Genomic DNA, 21,434 nt, shown 5'->3' on the forward strand with positions numbered 1-21,434 from the left:
TTTCTATATATAATTCCTGTAAAACACCAAACCAAGAGATTGTGATTCATCAAAAAACAATTGTTTTCCCCTGGTATGTTCAGGAAAAGTCTCAAAGAAATAGTTTGTCTTGTTTAGTCCAAAAATATATATATATACACACATAAAACCTGATACTAAACAAGGTGACCTCCAGAACACCCATCATTTAGAAAGACCTCTGTTGCAACTACCTTGATTATTGTCTGACAACTCTTTTTGAAGTCCTGATTCAAATATACTCCAAGAGTCAATTTTCAGCGCAAGGACAAACTTTGATAATCTTCTAGTAGTGAAGTAGCACATTATTTATCAGTCAAATGTAGGGTTCTTTTCCATTAGCTTCTGATTAACTTGAAGTATTACAGTGAAAAATCAGTAGAGAACTTCAGAGAAATACTTCATCTCCTCTCAGGTAAAAGAGATTAATAAAATTTACTTGAACCACCTCATTGTGGCTTTCACTTCAAATGCCACAGTAAAGTAATCACAACCTCCTAGACATTGAAAGGTACACGTATACCTCAGGAAAAAAAAACATTGTTTTTTAGTGCTATACCAAGTAAGTAATGTGCACCCTGATTGCTGCACCATGTGGCTGTATAGATACTGCCATCACTCCTTACCGCCTTATCTCCATTTCAGAAATTTCGTTCCCCTGCAAATGTAAAATGTAAGTATACAACAAACTATCTTACTATGAAACTATCTTAATGTCAAACTATCAATATTAGACACAGACAGAAAGATTTGCCAGTAACTTGTGATCACAAAAAGTTAAGTACCCAATAGGCTCCCAAGACTGAAATCCACATTTCAAGGAGAAAACCTATACTGTGTGTTAATGCAAGCAACTGTTACTTCTGAACTATTTTTCTGCTCATATCTTCTGTCTTAACATGATGAAAATAGGATGTCTAATCTTAAAGGCTCAACATGGTTCTGAGATTTCTTTTATTTGGCAAGTATTTCAAATTTCTGATTCCTAAAAAAGTGAGGATTTGCAGCATTCTGTGCATGATGACCTGGAGGCCCCTCAAACCATTGTAAGTGGCCTTGGAGCAGAAGCAATTGGTCTTACACATCAGAAGCTTTCTAGAGAAAGCTTGAATTAAATGGAATAAGAACACTACGGAAAAAATGTAATTTTCTAACATAAATAGCAAGTGCATCAATAGCTATGCCTCAAGATCAGTGGATTGAAAAGAGGTATAAGCTAATGCTGTTTTTAGTAATAATATAGCCATGGCTAATATAGATTAACAGGGGAGAAATACACCTAAAGATTATGCAAAGGCCATTTTTGAACAGATGCATTAATTTAATGGCCCGCAGCATTATTTTCAGAATAGTTATAACAAACAGTTCAACTCAGAATTGAGGTAGATAATGGAAACTTTAGCAATCTTCACTTCAAACAAGACATGGGTAGATAGAGGGCTGTCTCTTGGAGGTGCTCGGTGGAGATGAGAAAAAGGGAAAAAAAAAAAAAAAAAGGAAGTCAAAGAGCAAAAATGTGTACAATAAATACTGGCTAGAGAATACGTGGAAGGGAAGTTAGTGGAACTATCTTTTCTATTTGTTCCTTTGGGGATTTTTTTGGTAAAATTAACATGAGAAACGTATCAAAGATAGAAGCACTGATTTCTATTCCAGCCCCTAAAGAATTCAGTGTGCCCAAATCTCAGCCAGCCAGCTCATTCTATAGAAGCACAAGTTCCTGAACACGCCTTTTTCATTTTTTTCTTCCAAGACCTTTGTCGGATGGGAAAAAAAAAAAAAAAAAGGAAAAAAACTGTTTGTGTTCACATATAAACTGTTTGTTTAGGCTTTTCCTAAAACTTCCTCATACTAGCTGAAGTCAACCATTCGGTTAATTATTTCCCCCCTACCTTTTCACTTTTTTGTGTTTTTTGTTTGTTTTTTGTTTGTTTGTTTCAAAAAGTAAGAATTGTTCCTGTAGGACAGACAGTACACTTCCCTGGTGATATCTGAAAATATTGCTACGGGTAGAATAAAATTTACATTCAAAGTGTGAAGTTATGAGAAACAATATACAATGCTGTTTTTCTTTTAAAAGCTCTCAGTCTGTTTCCACACAAGATAGTGCTTTTGCACAGAGACAAGCACGTGCGATCTGCCAGTATCAAAGCACATATTTGTACTGTCCTCACTGAAAGAACATAAGCCAATTGATAGCTTTAATGACACTATTCTTACCCTGCATCCCACCTTTTTTAGCTAGACTTTGGAGGAGACTGTCATTATGTCATCATTAGGGAAAACTTAGCAGTCCCTCTGCTAAGGATTAATGTATATCAACAGTTTTTCCACTTCTCTATCTCACATACTTCTCCCTAACAATTCAAGCAATGTCTATAATGTCTGTCACTTGTTTAGCACCACGAGTACATTGCATTCTGTTCATCTGAATTTGAAACATCCTGTGACCAAACATGTAATTTGAATTATGCAGCATTTAGTCTGTATAAGATTATTGTTGCATACCAAATACCCTTTGGATGAAATGTCTTTCCATTGTCCATTTTGATGAACTGATTTACACAATCTAAAAAGGACATAGATAATCTGATACAGAAATAACATCACATGGAATAGAAGTTCAGACATTGAACAGAATTCAACTCAACTGTTTACACACTTCACTGCAGAAAAATTAGTTTTCTGAAGCATCAGGCTGCACCGAAGTGTCAGACTGTGCAGATGGCAAAAGAGGTATCCTTTAATTTACTGTAGCAGTTTTTATCTTACCTAGGATGCAAAATATCACTGTAATTCCTCCCCCATTTAAATGAAATTTCAGAATTTGTGAGTCATTTGCAATAGCAAAGCAGTAAACTAAAGAAAGGCTGATTTTTCAGGAGGGACTGAAAATGGTGACTAATTTGAACTTTAGTAGCAGGACTGTTGGTTGGTTTGTTTGTAATAGAGAAAAAAAAAAGTACATAGAAAAAAAAATCAGCTATCAAAATTTTACACCATTTTGCATGCACCTTCAACATATTTTGTGTTTAGGAACAATACTGCTCACACAGTGCCAAACCAGCTGGTCCTAAAGGGAGACGAATCTGAAAGTATGCAAGGAAATGTGATGGTGTTCCTTGTGAAAGGTGTTTTATTTTTTTTTTCCATCATTGTGTAGTCTTTGTATGACATTTCTTCCTCTTCATCTTTCTGGATTCTTACTGAGCATGTTCCCATGCCCTGCCATTGTCACTTACAGGTGGGCAACAATGCAATGTGGTCTCTCAATGTATTTAGTAGTTCCAGCTTATACTAATTTCCCTGATTATTGCAACAGTGTATAGATTCCACAAATACATTCGCACACATTACACTGCCAAATCTCAAACTGACGTGGTACTTACTTTAGAAGCAGATTACAGCCTATGCCGGAGGCTTGTTTTCCATTCTTGGAGACTTGTGTAAATTAGCTTAGATACTTCAGTTGCTTTGAGTCCTGGAGAATAAATAAATATGGTTAAAAACCACCTTTCTCCTTTCCCATGCCAGCTCAGTTATACAGACTTCTGGTAAAACATTTTTTTTTCTCATTATAAGTATTTTGTGTTCTTTCTCATACAGTTTGTTTTTGCAGATCTAAGTGAATATTAGTATCTGATCATTACAATGTTTACAAAAATATCATGCTTCTAGACCAATCAAGACATAAGCATAAAATTAAGAAATACTCTAACTACAGTAAATATGCATTGGAGGATGAAGCACAAGTGCTTATTCCTTTAAAGCAATCTTTGTGGGAACAAAGTCTTGATATTATAAGCCAAGACACTCAGTGCCACATTCACAAACGCGATGTTTTGTGAGGCAGAGGCACAAAGCCAGGATTTTCCTGAGCTTCTCCAATATTTCAAGGATGTTCTTAATGTTCTAAAAGCTGCACAGGACCATCAGGATCATTAAAGAGCTTTCTTAGTTCTCCTGCACTTAAATGAGGGCATTGTTTGGCTGGGAACACTTTCAATTATATTAATATATAAGAGCTGTTATGCCAGTACTATGAACATTATAGGAAAAATATTGGTGTGCTATTTTTTGGTCAGAAAGTAGCACATGACACTATTCTGGATTTAGATCACATAGCCAGGAGTAGAAATTAGCCGCAAAATCAAATCAAATCATCAAATGATTAATATATTCAATTCTAACATGTTGAACAAAAGCTCTAGAAACGTGTACAATAATAAAAATTAGGGAACACACAACCCATTTAAAAATAAACCTGGTACAATGCAATTTGATGCCACAGTGACATGATAATCAAGAGAATAGTGTAAAGTATTACAATGTCTGCTTTATAGGCACTTCAATAGCTCTTTAACAAGATAACATATTACAATGAATGCAGAAAAAGCTATTGTAAGGATTCCAACTTTACAAAATCTTCGTGGTAAAAGTGAAAAATAATATAGTAGAATAAAACTAAATTTCATACAGGTCAGAACCAAATTTTGGGTAGTGCAAAAATTACCTTATATTTAATGCATATATATGTTCTTCCAAATTACACGAAGCACACAAATATGGAGATTATATAAAGTAACTCTCTGATAGATTAATTCTATTGTTATCATTTTTTTTTTCTGTTTATTTGTTGTTTTTTTTTTCTTAAATCATGATATATGAAGTCCAATTCAAGACATAGGCAAAACTGGCCTGCCTTCTGGCCTGCAATAGTCTCAAGAATTATAATAAGTAGTTTTGGTTCTCCAGTAGGATTTCAAAAATAGTTTGTTTTTCAGGCATGTTCCAGAAATATAAAAATTTCAACAGAAAACATTGCTGGCTCTCCACTTCCCAGTAGCAAAGGAACTTATTCCCACCAACAGTCACATAGCACTGGACGCAGTGTTATAATAGTTTTCCACTATAATTTTTCCAGGTTCAAGGTTATGTTGCTTAAAAACAAAAGCAATTTCAGTAACTATTTCACAAAAACAACAGCAATTGGAGTAGCTATTCCGCTGCAAAAGTCAAGCAGAGGAGTAATTTTTTTTATTTTTTTTTTGCCATTGCCAGCTGAATCATGAGAAATAGGAATCTGGAAATTGCCTAGAACTTGTCTGAAAATGAACTATTCACATAGCTGTAGTCACAGCTGCCAGTTCTTGTTCCCCACACTACAATCAGAATTTTTAATATCTGTGGTCTCTTCTATCAGCCTCTATTTCTGTAGCTTATAGAAGAGACTTTGTTTCCATAATTATCTTAAGACCATTTCATACCCCAAAATGTTATAGGAATAGCAATATGCTGTGTTTCTGCCCATGATGCTTTTTTCCTTCCAGCTGGTAAATCCTCAGCTGGACTCCGCTGTGCATATTAACTCATCTTTTCTCCCCAGCAATTGATTTGTTTTTGAGATCAGCTCTGACTGCTTTCAGAGGCTCACTGCATGACTTCAGTAATCATTTTTAACTTGGTCCTGCTCCCACTGAAGTGGAAGTCAAAGCACCCACTGATTTTAATAGTTCAGTATTAGATCCTTTATATGTAAGGGATTTGTGAAGCAAGGGGAGCACTATATCTGAGGGTGCCATATGAAGGAATGGAAGGATGATTTTGCATGGCATCTTCAACAGTAACCTATATCCACCTCTTATGTTTCTCTTTCCCTGTATAGGAGTATGACAGCAGGGCCTGGTGTTTCATTTTTGTGTTTCTTAACAATCTTCCAGTTGTATCATTACATATATCATTACAGCCTTGTGCCTTTGTCCTTGGACCCTGACTACAGGTGACATTAGAGCACAAAATTCACCTCATCTGTCCCAGCTTGGTAAAATCTGTTAGAAGACAGTATGATTTATTTTAGCTAATAATATTTACCAATGACAATGACAATAATATCATGAAAAGCTTTTGACTTAGTTTGGAAGGCTGTTATGAGAAGTTGCAGTTTTGCACAATTTTTAACCTTCATGAGTGCCTTCATTGTAGCCTATTTGGTGGAATTTGTTAAACAAGTCTCAGAAAACAGGATTTCCAGGCAAGAAAAATATGTCATTTTTTGGGATTCTAAGATCAACTTTATTAAACAGTTTTCTGAATATATCTAATTTTATACTGCATTTTCCAAGTGTCTCAAAACAACTGGATGAATTATTATTATTATTATTATTATTATTATTATTATTATTATTATTATTATTATTATTTATTAATATATAATATAATTATTATATTATTATATAATATAATTATATATAATATAATATAATAATATAATATAATTATTATTAATAATAATTATATTATATTATTATATTATATTATATTATAATAATAATAATATAATTATATTATATATTAATAATTAATTAATAATTAATAATAATAATAATAAAGATGACTCACTATGTTTTTCATTTAGTTTTTGTGTAAGAATATACGAAATGTTAGGTGATTAATTTCTTAAATACAATAATAGCATTGGCCAATAATGTTGATACAGTTCATTTATATCTTTAGGTATGTTTTTCGCATAGCATTGCCACTTTAATAGGACATACTAAGAATCACAACATGATCAGAAATTGATTTGTTTTTTAATCTATTGCTCACCAACTTTATCTTTTTCTCTGTGAGATGATTTTCTATACACATTACTGTGGCAAATAACAGTTTGCTCTCATATGTCTCACCATCATTTTGCAATAAAATCAGTTTTATTCATCATCTGAGAATGAAATTTAAAATAAATTGTACATTTGTATTATAAAAACTTGATATATTTTCATATTATTTTGTATTCAGTACATGACAGGAGTTACAGAAGTTCTCAAAATCCATTTATAAAATTCTAAAGAGTTCTTTGAGTACTTTAAAAAGTATTTTTTTAAATACATTTGTTTTTGAAAATGATTCATATTATAAAGAATAACATATTAGCTTTGATTTGTTATTAAACCAGTTCACACAGATTTACACAGATGTTGGCATAACAACTAAAATTACCAACAAATTAATAAGCTCTTCATATTCCTACTATTTATCTCATTCTGGATAAGGCATTCTATATATTCACAACCATATTTGCAATTCATAACCTGGTGACAAATCTCAGTAGCAACATCATGTGAAACCTGTGTAGTCAGATAGTATGAACTGAACCAAAATCCAGGTAATCTATAAGCCTTAAAGGAGCTGAATTGTTGCCAACTTTCAGTATTGCATTGCTTTGTTATTCAAGTGCCCCAAGCCTATTCACTTATGATTTCTAATATGCTTTCACATCAGGATGATTTTCCATTACTTCATTTCTGTAATAATACATGTTCATAGCTGTGGGTTAGTATTAAAGAAAGAAATTGACCTGAGGAGATTTGAGTTAAGTATTCTGCCCAGTAGCCTTATAGAAATCACGAACAAGGGATAGTTTCATGTCTTGAATAAAGTCATTTCTTTCTAATGGATTTTATACTGCATGATTTTCTCACTAGATGTAAAAGTTTATATAGCCACTATATGACCTACATCTTTATAACTGAAAGATTAAGAATAAAGCAATCATTCAGACAATAGAACCTGTTTTAGGCTGATATCAAGAAATTATTTCTTAAAATAAAAGAAATAATTTCTTAAAATAGAAGCAATAATTAATTGACAGACTGAGATTTTATTAATCTATAGCCAAATTTCACTGATACGATATTTGAATGAAGGAGAATGCTTGCTTGACATTTTCCACTTTTTTCTTTTTCTGTTTGTGTAGTTCACTGAATTTATTCCCTTTTTGAAAGAGAATATATAAAACTCTTAAGCATTATTTTAATATATATTGTGATATCTTTAAAATTCCTGAATTTTTGAAAGGGAATCGATATTTAAATCTCTGACAAGTGCTGAAAATGTATAGGGAACAAAGGAACTGAAAAAAAATGTGTATCATTGAAACTCCTTCTGGGCAAACTTGAAGCATGTAGGGAGAAAAATATGTCACTACATGCTTTTGTTTTATTGTGCACAGTTCAGGCTTATCTACTGAACATGACAGTTCCTAACATCTGAACACTCATTAATTGCACTTATTTTTCCTGTTGTTTTTTTTTCTTTGTTTGTTTATTTATTTTAAATACGAGGCTGTTAAATGTTTTTTTCACCTCATTACTTTTCATTTGAATCATGTCCTTTACTTTGAAATAACTTATAGGCTTTGAAATAATTTATTTCTACTGTTCTAAGCAAAATGCACAAAAGGTTTGCAGGTACTTGACTGTATCACATCCTCTTTCAATTCAACTGTACCAAAGCCTTCTGCACCTGTATTAACTTATTTATATGATGCATTATCATTATCACTTTAACTATATAGTACCTACTAGTAAACTCTCACATTCCAGGTGGTAGTTACAGTTTAAAAATGGACAGTGAGAGTGAACATACCTCAACACTTCATCATAAACCAAACCAGATGGTTTTAGAAGTAAATAATCATGGCAAACACGCATGATATGGCAAACATGCAATAATCATGGCAAACAAGCAGCTGTCATCTGCACACATGAAATACTATTTCAACCTGGAAATACAATATTTTTCCTATTGTCAAGATGCCACCAACTTACAACAATTACTATTCTTCTATTGATTTAAAATCCTTAGCAAGTCTGTATTCCTTCTGTGCCTTGAGTTCCTGGTTACCAGCTAACTGTCCCCGCCCTTGAGACGTTGTGTATTAAGAAGAGTTGTTCATATAGTCTGTGTACCACACCTAGTACCACCAAGTAAAGGTTTTGGGAGGAACTGCTGGTATGCTGCAGAGTCATCTTTGAATGTTAGTGCAGAGCTAATAACACATCTTTCATTCTAGTTAAATATAATAATACCCTTCACCTTGATAACTTTTCTCTAACGAATAAATAAAGTTGGGTCAGTATTCAGGAAGTGTTTTTTCCTCATTCTAAGGCTGAGGCAAGCAAAACTATATAAGCAGCATTATTTAGTCTATGTTTTAAGGTTAAAAAAATGTGAACAGCAAGAAGAACAGACATAAAAGGAGATAAAATATAGTGAAAAGAAATTAGAGAAGGTTGCTGGGTGCTCATGAATAATAAGAAATTTTAATTGCATTTAAGATGCATTGGAATCCAAGGTAAATCTCTGTTTCTAGTAAGAGAGGAGTGCTATAGAGTTTTAGTTTTGCTTTATAAAACTTTTGAATTTTAGAGAAAATTTGTGAGTTTTCACAAATTTTACACTTTGGATTTTACACTTCAAAATATGAAAATAAAAAAATAGAAATAATTCAAACAAAGTAAAGATAAATAACAGGAAAGCATATCTAAAGAAGGAGTAGCCAGTAAGATAAAACATCTATTGCAAAATGTTTTTTTAAAATGTTATTAGGTAATAAAAAAGAATGCAATTTTTCCTTAGAGTGGATTGCATTTTCTGAGCAAAGAGGATTTAATGCATTTAATGATCCATGATACTACAGTACCAATGGTCTGAAAAATATCAGGAGGAAATACGTAAAAACAGAATCTGAAACTACTGAGTGAACAGTGAAAAGGTGAATAATAAACCAGAAGAATAATGCATTGTGAAAAAGAGCAGATGATACAAAGGAAAGAACTTACTTTTTAAATGAGACTGAAATGTTCCTTGTGATAAATGCTGCTCTTGATAGCAATCTTGCTTTACAATGATGTCATGCCAAGCTTTAGGCTGAAATGCAATGTTTTATATTGATTATAACAGTAATACAGAGAAATTCATTAAGAGCAATTATTTGCTCCTGCCGTCTGCTTCCAGTGTTTAGAAACCAATTTTATAAATTACTCAGCAGCACATACTTCATGTAAAAGTGCGACAGAGATAAACTCAAATTGTTCAAAAAAAAAACACCTTACATAGAAATACATATATATACACATAAAGTAAATGGTAAATAGTAAAGTTAGGAACAATAATGTGTACCAAATTACACTTATGTCAAACAGTGTGAGCGGTTCTTAACTTTATGAATATTTTGTCTTCAAGGGTGGTTTTTTTTTTTGGTATAAAAATGTACTTATATTTGGTTTATTCCATCTTTTTTCTTAAGTTGATGAGTCTCTGGATTTTGAACAAGGAAAATATGATTGTTTTTAAATATCAAAGATTGTTTTCTTTATCACCATTAAAGTTAATTCAGATGAGACAAAAAAAATATCTAAAATATGATAAAAATGGAAAAACTCTTACAAATTCATAACAGTCTTTTTAAAAAGTGGACATTTGATCCTTGATGTTTTCTGTAGACAAGTAAGACAATCAACAATTTTCATAAAAAAAAATAAAAACATTTTTTCTATAGTCTTTTGCCTTTTTGGACAGGATGTAAATAAAAGATCCGTTAAACATCTGTTGTTACACATATACTATAATATTGTTTTAGAGTGAATGTTTTCTTGGTAAAATATTAAGTCATCAATTCTTATAGAAATAAATCTCTGTGCATGGCTCTTCTGACATCTAGGACACTACTTTAGAGGTCAGTACATGAAAGTCAAGAAAGTGCAAGTGCTAGTTATTTTGCATTAGTGAATGAGATCCTGCTTTATTTTGCACTTTCAGAAAGTAATGTACCACAGGCTACAGCCCTTTCTTGTGAAGTTCTTAGCAGTCTACAGAGAAGCAACCTCCTGGAAGGCTTGATACTAAGCCCTGCAAAAGGTAAAGACATTCCCTTAAGTCTTAGGATCAGGATTATAATTTTGTAATAATAATAGTATCTACTTGTATCCTTGTAGTAGCTTTGCACCTGTGGTTTTCTTTTAAATAGATCAAGTCTTTTTTTCTGCAGGAAGAAATTTCAGTAATTATAATAGAATGATAATCATCTCTCCCATGCAGGGAAAAAAAAAAAAAAAAAAAAAAAAAAAAAGAAAGATTCATAGGAACAACTTCCACTTGTCTGAAATAGTAACTCAATGGACTATAATACAAATGAGTAAAATACACCTAAGAAGCCACTGAGCATGCCCAGACTACCACCGAGAAAGTCATTGACAAGATAAATAACTGAATGGATTTTAAAAAGCACAAGAGGGAGAGGGACTTTTAGAAGCTCCAGCTGAAAGATGATAGATTACAACAGCAGAGTTTATATTTGCAGGAATTCAGGAACAGTTCTGAATTTGACAATGAAGTTACAAAGAGAAAAAAAAAAATGTTCCATTTCAGAAAATTACACTGGCATAATATATGATCTACCAGATGTCTAAAATTTGAAATTCAATTTTGCTTACAAAAAACAACAAAAACAAACAAACAAACAAGCTTATTTCTCTCCCTTTTTGTATCCACAAACAAATGTGCTTAATAAATAACATTAGTAACTTCTGCTTTGCTAACAGTACAGCTAACTGCAGGGTGGCAGACTGTAGTACAACAACAACAACAAAAAAGTATTTTATACTGTAATTTACATATTTTTATCTTAGTAAATTTTATATCTTAGTAAATTAGAATAAATGAAAAAAAAAAGAAAAAGAAAAAAAAAGGCCCTTTTGCATCCCTTTGTGAGAGGCAAAGAAAACAGAAACAAATATCAGTGAACTGTTGTGTTCCTACAGAAGACATATTCCTAAAAGGAAAGAACACACTACATTAAGTCTTCTCCTAAACTCATAAAAGTCAATAAAAGTCAGTTATGAACAAATTAGTTAAACCTTAGAATAAAAAATAAATTCAGTGCCTTTCTTCTCTTCTTCTTTGCTGTCAAACGAAATTCACATTCCACCAGACTGTAGCTAGGAAAGAAAGACCATTTCAACTAAAATGAAATCCAGCTTACTGGGGCTTTTCCTTTTTTTTTTTTTTTCCTTTTTCTCTTTTTTTTTTTTTTTTTTTTTGGTTGGTTGGTTGTTTTTTGGTTTGTTTGTTTTTTTGTTTGTGATTTCTATTCCAACAAACTTCTATTACAACTAAGAAAACGGTCTTTTTTGAAAAAAGAATAAAATAAATAAGCATAAAAGGTTAAATGTCCTCAATCAATTTGCTGCAGTTTTTGTCAGCTGTTAACTTCTTTTTCCCTCTCTCCCTTTTTTCACAGTGCCCTGAATTACATATAGGGTTCTGTATCCCCAGAGGTATTCAGTAACATCACGTTACCTAGCAGCCAGGTTTAACATGCTAATTATTTTTTTTTCTTAAGATTTCCTTTGGAGTGTTGAGTGATCCCTGTTCTAACTTTTGCAATGGTGATTAATTTAGACCATTTGAAAGGATCACAAACTGTGCCTGAAAAGCAATTAGAAATTGGGTGGGTCAGGGATTTTCAAATTCTGTCTCCTTTCTTTCTCCTCCACCCCAACTGTCATTTTATTTTTAGTTCTGTAGGAAACCTCATCATCACTTTGCAAAACCATTGAGATAATTAAGATTACTTTATTTCATTAAAAATATCAATCGTATGAAGCCTCTTTCATATATTTATTCCTGACATAATGTTTGTGGAAAGTTCTCCTTCTAAAGAATCAAGCAAAGAAATCCCAGTGGGAAGATTTTAATCCATCAATGTTGTTCTGCAACTTGCATAGTTTTCAGGTGAATAAAGCAACTGGAAGATTACAGAAGTTGAGCTGCTAATAAGTGCTGATGACCAGACACATCAAAGAAGGTTGAATCAGGCTACAGTGCTTTCCTTTGCTATCAGTTGTAAGAATTGCTTTACATCCCAGTGTTGTTTTGATTCCCTTTCCAATTCATTTTTCCAGAGCTCATCTCATTACTAGAAACAGAAAATATCATTTGTTTCATTTTCTCTTTCAAAGAATTCCAAACAGCTTTAACTGTTCGAACACATACGGTGATGCTGGCAGAACAGAAGCAGAAAATGGAGGTAGCAGATTATAGCATGGGAGTTTGTTGCAGATAAAACTTTTATGTGTATACTGGAAGCCATCATAAAACCCAGCATACAGAATACTGATAGAAGGGATATATTTAAAATAATAATAATAATTTTCCCAAAATTGGCATGTACCTGAGCCGGTTCTGCCACAAAATCAACAGGCTTATCACTGGTGCAATTCAATATATAGTTTGCCTTCAACGCTAGCTTGATGAGTCTCCAACTGCAGTTGTTAAAAGCCAAAGTTTGTTGAAGTTTCTTGAAATTTGAAATGTCATTAGAAAGGCCATTCTGAACTCAGTTTTGGATAATCAGTAATGCTGGCCATGTTTTAAACTGCAGCAGATATTGAAAAGGGCATTGCCAGACAGTAGATTACGTGCAGAGTAAATTCGGAAGAGAGAATGGCACTGGAAGTAAATTTTTCTTTTAGAAACTGAACACACCTGCCTTGCAGCTCTAGCTTTAAAGAATAAAGATACTTTATAGTAGTCTGCACTTAATTTACACATACTAATCAGAAGTGTAAATCCACTGCCTTATGGTGCTCTGTTCTGTCAGTTGGATGATGAGAAGGATCTGACTGAGAAGGATCTACATACAGGATGAATGTGCATCAACATTTGCATAAAAAACCTTGATTACAGTACTTGTCCTGGGGTGCCTCAGGCACAGTATTGCCAGCTGGTCAAGGGCAGGGATTTTCCTGTGTTACTTTGTGTTCACGCAGCCTACCTTGAATGCTGCATGCAGTTTGGGGCAACACAATATAAGGAGATAAAACTTTTATAGTAGTCATATGGGTCTAGAAGGCAAGACATATGAAGAGCAGGTGAGGTCCCTTGGTTTGTTCAGCCCAGAGCAGAGCAGACTGAGGGGAGGCCTCATGGCAGCCTGCAGCTCCCTCAGGAGGGGAGCGGAGGGGCAGGCGCTGAGCTCTGCTCTCTGGGGACAGCGACAGGACCCGAGGGAATGGCATGGAGCTGGGACAGGGGAGGGTCAGGCTAGGGGTTAGGGAAAGGGTCTGCACCCAGAGGGTGCTTGGGCACTGGGACAGGCTCCCCAGGGCAGTGGTCACAGCACCAAGCCTGCCAGAGGTCAAGTGTTTGGACACTGCTGTCAGACACAAGGCCTGATTTTTGGGTGGTCTTGTGGAAAGTCAGGAGCTGGATTCAATGAACCCTGCAGGTCCCTTTCAACTCAGGATATTCTGTGATTGTATGCTTTCAAAGAGAGTCCTTATGAATTCTATTCACTCACCTATTGTTGATAGGAAAATAAAGATACAAACATGGCAGAGGTGTTCTTGTTTCCCAAGAAAATACACACATTTAAGCATATTTGCTGATATATTACACAGCCATACTGTTGACGAAAGTCTATGGTGATGGGAATGTACACATATATCAGGAACACATACTGGTCTACACGTCCTCATTAGGAGAGGATTTCTACAACTGTGTAGTTTAATGGACTAGAATTTCCTTACGAATATTGAATTGTCTTCAATTGAGTAATATTGGGAGAACAGGCCAACAGAAACTGTATTATTTTAACGACTATGCTACCAAGGAGTATATTATGTCCATTTAATTAGCACAAATGTTAGTCACTTGGTATACATTTAATAGGATTTGGAGATTTGTCATGTCTTTTGAAATATTAAAGATCTCAAAGATATGTACTATAAGTGGATACAATTTCTTGGCATAAGTGATATTTGAAAGTATTTTTTCTTTGGTTTTATGAATTAGTTAATGTTGCAAACAAATCTTATTAATTTGATCACTTGTGCATAACATTTGCAACAGAAGCAGAAGGAGAGGATACATGCCTCTTCATCAGCCTTTTGCCAAAAAACAACAAGCTTTTCCAATTATTAGGAAAAAAAATGGCAAGAGCTGTTGAAAGTACCCTGGCTGCCCATTGAAGATTGATTGATGAAAAATCCTGCCAACTGGGATTGATAATGTTGAGTCGGAAGGAAAGGGACAACTAAAAACTAATAAAACTGTGGATGACTGCAATAATAAAGTTATAAGCATTTTCATATATAAGTTTAGATACTAGGATTTTTTCTGTTGTCTTTCAAATGCAATCTGGGACAATACACAGGAAGGACCGACATGATGTTTCTAACAAGGATTTTTGATGAGACAATAACACTGCAACAAGAAAGTACGTCTTTCCTTATTCACAAATGTGACCATGTATTGTAATTTCCAGAATTCCAAATATATTCCAAATGTAGTTGCCTTCAACTCCATCAAAAGATGCCTTGATGTAGTTATATACATTAATGTAATCCTATAAAGCAATTACTATAATAGTGTTCACAAAGGAAAAGCAGAAGCCTATGTTTTATTCTATTTCAATTGTTGCACCTTATAATCATTTAAGTGTTTGCATAGTTTTTAAAATATTTTTTTTCCATTCTAAATGTAAATGTATCATTTTTCTCCTCTGGCTCCAATTCTGCAGCAATTTGACATACAAGATTGCTATGCATGGTTCACCTGTTGCATAAGGCTTTAACATATAAGGTGGAGCATGAACACAAGCTATGCAAATGGAATTCAAATAACAAAATATGCCCTTCAAAAACTATTTTGTTATCCACAAAGCCTGTGATTAATTGTTAATATAAATTTTCCTTTGCCCAGAACAAAAACATTCTGTACTTCTCTGAAGCAAATAGAGCCTCAGTGAATAATGAGCAGACACACGGGACTAAATAAAATTATCAGGCAAGCAGGAGTTTTGCAGCAGTGGGAGTTCAGTGGCAGGTAATAGGAGGCAGATGGCAACTAGATAGGCAACTATCAGGCTGAAAGAATATCAGGAGGAGAGTAAATAGGTCCACTAGGGATGAAAGACAAATGAGAAATGCTCTTCTGTCCATTAGAAAAAGGAGCAAAGAACATAGGAAACATGCATGTTATTTTATCAAGTAGAGCTGATGGCTACCTCATCCAGAAAAAGGGTATACATGCATGAATGAGTGGTACCGTCTCTACAGGACCCCTTGAGACAGAATTTTGGTCCAACTTGTTTTGGAAAAACTCAGGCAGATAAAGGAGGTCATAGAAACACCTTCAGCCTCAGCCTGGCCAGTGTCCAGGCAACAGAGCTGATAACACCCAACGGGCAGCATTCCCATCAGGATGGGAATGGAGAAATTAGGAGGATCAAAAAAGAGTTCAGAAACATTAGAGGCTAGCAAGTGGGAAATGAGCACAGTGTGTGGTGCACTGGCTAACATCCAGCATTAAGGACACCCTTCTGGAAGTGTAAAAAGAGTTTGTGATAGTGGAAGGCTCCTTTCTCAGGCAAACAGACTTCTGGGTTTCTGAGCCCACAGAGGACAACATACCTACCAGGAAAGTCATGTAAACTTCAAAAGGAATCAGCTTGGAAACACTTGGAAAGAGTCCTGTAATCCTTTTTTCCATGTATATTACTGTTTTGTTATTATTCAGATTATCAAAAAGCAAGTGAACTTCTGGACAAGAGGAAGGGGCCTGATCTCAACTGTAAAGAACCAAGGTGTTTACAACTAAAATGAACAAGGCTGGCATTGAACTTTACACCTAGTGAGGGAAAGCTGACAGGCAGAGAAGTACACAGGGCTTGAGGTAATATTTGTAAAGACGAAGACACAAAAATTTTGTATTCTCAAGAGAAGCACAGGTCAGAGGATAGAAATAATCAAATATGGAAATAGGAAATAAGTAGATTGCCATTCTAAAAGAGTGCCAAGAAATGAAACAAATCAATACTATGCTGCCACTTTGTAAATGCTGGAAGCCTAAGAAATAAGATGGAGAAATTGGAAGGTGTGATCTACATTAAGATATTAATATACCAGATGTGTCAGGATCCCATGAAAGTCAGACAATCAATGTAGCAGTATGATAGCAGAATACAAAACATACAGGAAAGACAGAGTAACCTGAACAATAGAAAGAGTAAACCTCTGTCTTAAAGTTTATTGTCAAATCAATTTAACAAATTAGCCAACTACTCAATTAGCATAAATTAGCACGGGATAAAATTCCAAGTCTAAATTTGAAAAATATGATTTGGGGTTTATCAGCCAACTTGCATATGCCATAGGCGACTTGCTTAGAGAAATCAGTGAGGCAAAAATGGAGGCAAATAGATTCTTCTGGGTAACTTTCACTGTCCTTAAATCTGAACAAAAATCACATTAGGACACCATCATGCAGAGATAAAATTTGTAAATGTTACTAATGTGAGTGAATCTTGAATTAGATCTGTGTAATGTGTGGGATCTATTTAAAAAAACTCAGCACAATCATATATTCAGCAAATTTTTGGAGCAAAGACCAGTTGTGCTAACCTTCAAAACCAGAAAGCATGGAATAGAGGGGAAGGGAGGGAAGAGGAGGAGAGAGGAGGAGAGGCACCCCCCTGCTGCCCATGGCGTCCACTGGAAACAGATCTTGTCTCTAAAGATTTTGTTTTGAACCATTTTTTCCAGTCCTTATGTTCACTGTTCAACCTGAGTGAGGAACACTAAATCTACTGCAAGAACTGAGTGTAACATTATCCTGCCCACCAATTGTACATTTCAAGAAAAGTCCAGATAAAAAACTAACTCCTGAGGAGTGAATATTTGACATTTTCCTTATTTAGACAAAGTGAACCTATTAAATTTTCAAGTATTATCATCCTTACTCACCTAGATAATGAAGAAATTGTCTTGAAGTTTTCTCTCAATATTTTTGCCTTTGCAATACTGACATCAAGCAGAGTAATTATTTGTTTTCCTGTCTTAGAGTTCAAGGTTAAAACTGAACAGCTCTCAGAAGCTGTATGTGATACCTTGACTATTTTCCATGTGATCTAATTAGTTACCATTAAATATGATTTAAATAGCTCACTGGCTTGCAGATAACTGTTTCACAATATGACCTTTATTGTAGCAGTACTTGAGCTTGATGTTTTTACATTGTCCATTAACTATCTTTAATTTTCCAGCAAGTGGAACTCAGAAACAGTACTAAGTTGTATAGATGAATGAATACATCTATTATTTCAGAAATAATAATAATAATACTCATATTTAAGAGAAGAAATATGGGAAAGGCATTGACATTATTGAAAAGAGCAGACTGAGATAATTAAATGACTAACATGGATTTTAAAGAAAAATAGGGGAATTAGTAGATAATACATGCTCTGTTGGATGCACTATTTAAAAGTGATAAAGTATTTATGATAAATCAGATGTTGTAATTACTGAAGTCCTACTGGGGCACAGCTTATTTTGGTTACAGAGAAGATGGTATATGACAGAAAAGAATATATACAATTTTAAAGAGACAAGGATGAAGCCAAACAAATGCTCTAAAATCTCAGTAGGAAAGTAAAATCATCAGTGAGTTTGTTCTGGAAGTGAATGGAAACAACAGAAGATTATTTAAATACACAGAGTGGAAGGGATCAATGAGGGAAGCTAGCTGAACCATAAAGAGATGACAATAGAAATATATAAATAGGAACAAGGTATAGAAGAAAAAATAAATTAAATTAATTCTTGTACTCCACATTGACCAGGAAAATTAAAAGTGAAATACAAGAAATGTAACATGATCTTCAGAGAGCAAAAAACAAAGTAAGCAGATAATCACCACAAGAATCCATTTCCCCTTCTCTTCCTGTTAACGTACGTAAGTTACAGAAAATTGTTCTGATGCCATCCAGTACAGTAATTCCAAAAAAGATCTAACATCTTCAGGTATTAAAGACCAAGTTTAATTGAATACAAGTCACAATCTCAGTTACTGAGTGAAGAGATAAGGAATGCAAGTATAAGACATTTCTGCAAGTAAAATAATGGTTCTAACCCAAATGAGTTTAATGCCAATTAAAAGTACTATAGGTGCTACTACTGTCTGAGTCTCTCCGTCTTTTTATTTCCCTCTTTTTTCTTTTTTTTTTTCATGCAAACAGATCACAAAACAAATAAATAAACAAACAAACAAACAAAAAAGTATCTTTCCATGATTCATTTAATGATCATTTTACATAGATCACCAATGACTTATAGTGAGGTTTTGGGGACTGGCAGCATGTTGTAAGCATCCTTGATAATTTTAATCCTGTTAATACTTTAAACTCCTTGGTAAAAGAATTTGTACATCATTTTAAATTCCCTTAAATTAAGAGCTCCTTTAGATCTCATAGAAATAGTCTGAGTTCAAGCTAGTTATTTCAGATATAAATTCAGAAGGGAAAAAAATGCCTTAAAAGCATGAAGAAATTAAATATGCTCTTTCATAAATAACAGCAAGTACTATTTCACAAATCTGAAACAAAACAAGAGAGTCATCATCCCAGTTAGAAAAAATTATCAAGAGAATCTTGGTTCACAAAGAATATTGTCTTGCATAAGCACTAAACAGGGAACATCTCCGTGTTTCCACATGCAAGCTAGAATTTTATATTTGATTACTTCCACACAGATTTCTATATATGTTATAGAGGGTGTTCGAAGCACCATCTATATGAATTTGATTTATTAATAAGTACTATTAGGCTGCAGCACACTGAATATTAAATCCAAAATCATTAAGTCACGCAACTTAAGCCTACCCTTTCTTTACTAACATATTCTTAAAATACTAATCTTGGAAGCAGGACTTGAAGGTATACTAAGTTTTCATCTGATACTAAATTAGGAGGAGCAGTTGACTCCCTCAAGGGTAGAGAGGCCTTGCAGAGAGATCTTGACAAATTAGAGGGCTGGACAATCACCAACAATTTGAACAAGACCAAGTTGTTCAACAAGAGCAAGTTCTGCACCTGGGAAGGGGCAACCTTGGCTATACGTACAGACTGAGGAATGAGAGGCTGGAGAGTAACCCTGCAGAAACGGTTATGGGGATTTTGTTCGACAGCAGTTGAACGTGAGCCAGCAGTGTGCCCTGTCAGTCAGGAGGACCGACCATAGCCTGGGGTGCATCAGGCATGGATGGCACTGCCAGCTGGTTGAGGGAAAGGATTGTCCTGCTCTGCTCTGTGCTGGTGCAGCCTCATCTCGAGTACTGTGTCAAGTTCTGGGTGCCACAGAGTAAGGACATAAAACTATTAGAAATGGAGGGCTACAAAGTAGGGTCTAGAGGGCAAGACATATGAGAAGCAACCAACGTCCCTTGGTTCAATGTTCTCAGACACGTGGTCTGATTTTTGGGTCCTGTGTGGAGCCAAGAGTTGGTCTCGATGATCCTTGTGGGCTCCTTCCAAGTTGTGAAGCTCCTTCAATTCTGTGATTCTAGTACCTCATTTGTTCTGTTTCAGATTCCCCATGGAAACAGGTCAGCAGAAGTATGCTAACCCAGTAGAAACACTTCCAGAAAATATCTTCTCAACTGTTATTTCTACTGATAGACTTCAGACTGAAAAGTTTGGCAGTACAGAAAGAGAAAATGTCTAATTCAGTAACCTCTAAACAGTTTAAGAGCTTTACAAAATCCAGACCCGAGCTTCTGACAGAAATTCAGAGGTGGGTTCAGGGTTCAGGGTTCTCTTCTCTTCTCATTTTCCTCAAACACATATGGTTGTGTTTGCTTGTTTTATTATTATTATTTTATTTTTTCAGAAAGCATTCTGTGATGATAGATGGCTTTATCAAGTGTGTGTTTTAAGTTCTTTACTCTATCATACATCTTCACTTTTTTTTTCTTTCGCTACACAGCAATATACAGCCAGCTACTCATTACAAGCTTGTTGTAATCCTGTTTTCCTCTACTACCCCACTGGAATACTGATGTCCAGAATAAGAATGTATGGTCCATTGTCTTTTAACACTTTTCAATTCTTCTCATTTTAGCAACTGATTACAAAATAAATAAATAAATAAATAAAATAAATGGTCAAACAGCTCATCAAGGAAAGCAAGATTATGCATATTCATACTACATCTTAGTGAAGACAATAAATGAAACATAATTACAAAATCACTCAACAGATTTGATGTGATTACATCTCTTGAAACACTAAGTCTAAGGAGCAGCAATTACCCAGTTATGATTCTCATAAGAACACAGTAGAAAGTATAAAAGATAAAATACATTCACCTTAAGGTAAGCACGACCTTCTCACTAGCATACAGAACAGAAAATGCAGGATCTGAAAAAAGGCAGACTGGTATAGCCCAGAGCAGTGCATCTAGGCCAGCTCTGCAGCAAACGATTTAATAGAAACCTGCTGTGTTAAAAAAGGAGTAGGAGTAGGCATTGCAATCATCATGCCAATCTAGTTTGAATAGTGCATTTAAGTAAATTTTAGAATATATTGACAGTTTGTTTTTCAAATAAAAACTAGATATGCAATAACTGTGTCATCTACATTTGTAGGCAGATCATAAATAGTAGATGCATATACCTACATAATGAACACTCGTTATTCTTTTACTCACAAAAACAAACAAACAAACAAACAAACAAAAGCATTGATGGTCATTACATCACTAAAGTGAGGAAGGCTTTGATGTATGATGCCAATC

The 21,434-nt window shown here is 34.3% G+C and overlaps 1 long non-coding RNA gene across 1 annotated transcript; it reads right to left on the reverse strand.

Moving 5' to 3' along the window:
- Nucleotides 1-3,404: 3,404 nt before the first annotated feature.
- LOC110353750 (uncharacterized) lies at nt 3,405-21,108 on the reverse strand. The gene is made up of 3 exons (XR_002404650.3): nt 21,007-21,108; nt 9,642-9,729; nt 3,405-3,499 (listed from the first exon to the last, which is right to left on the reverse strand). It is a non-coding gene; the product is annotated as an uncharacterized lncRNA (long non-coding RNA).
- Between the last annotated feature and the right edge of the window lie 326 nt (nt 21,109-21,434).

This window comes from Anas platyrhynchos, chromosome 4 (genome assembly GCF_047663525.1).
Source record: "Anas platyrhynchos isolate ZD024472 breed Pekin duck chromosome 4, IASCAAS_PekinDuck_T2T, whole genome shotgun sequence".
Taxonomy (NCBI): domain Eukaryota; kingdom Metazoa; phylum Chordata; class Aves; order Anseriformes; family Anatidae; genus Anas; species Anas platyrhynchos.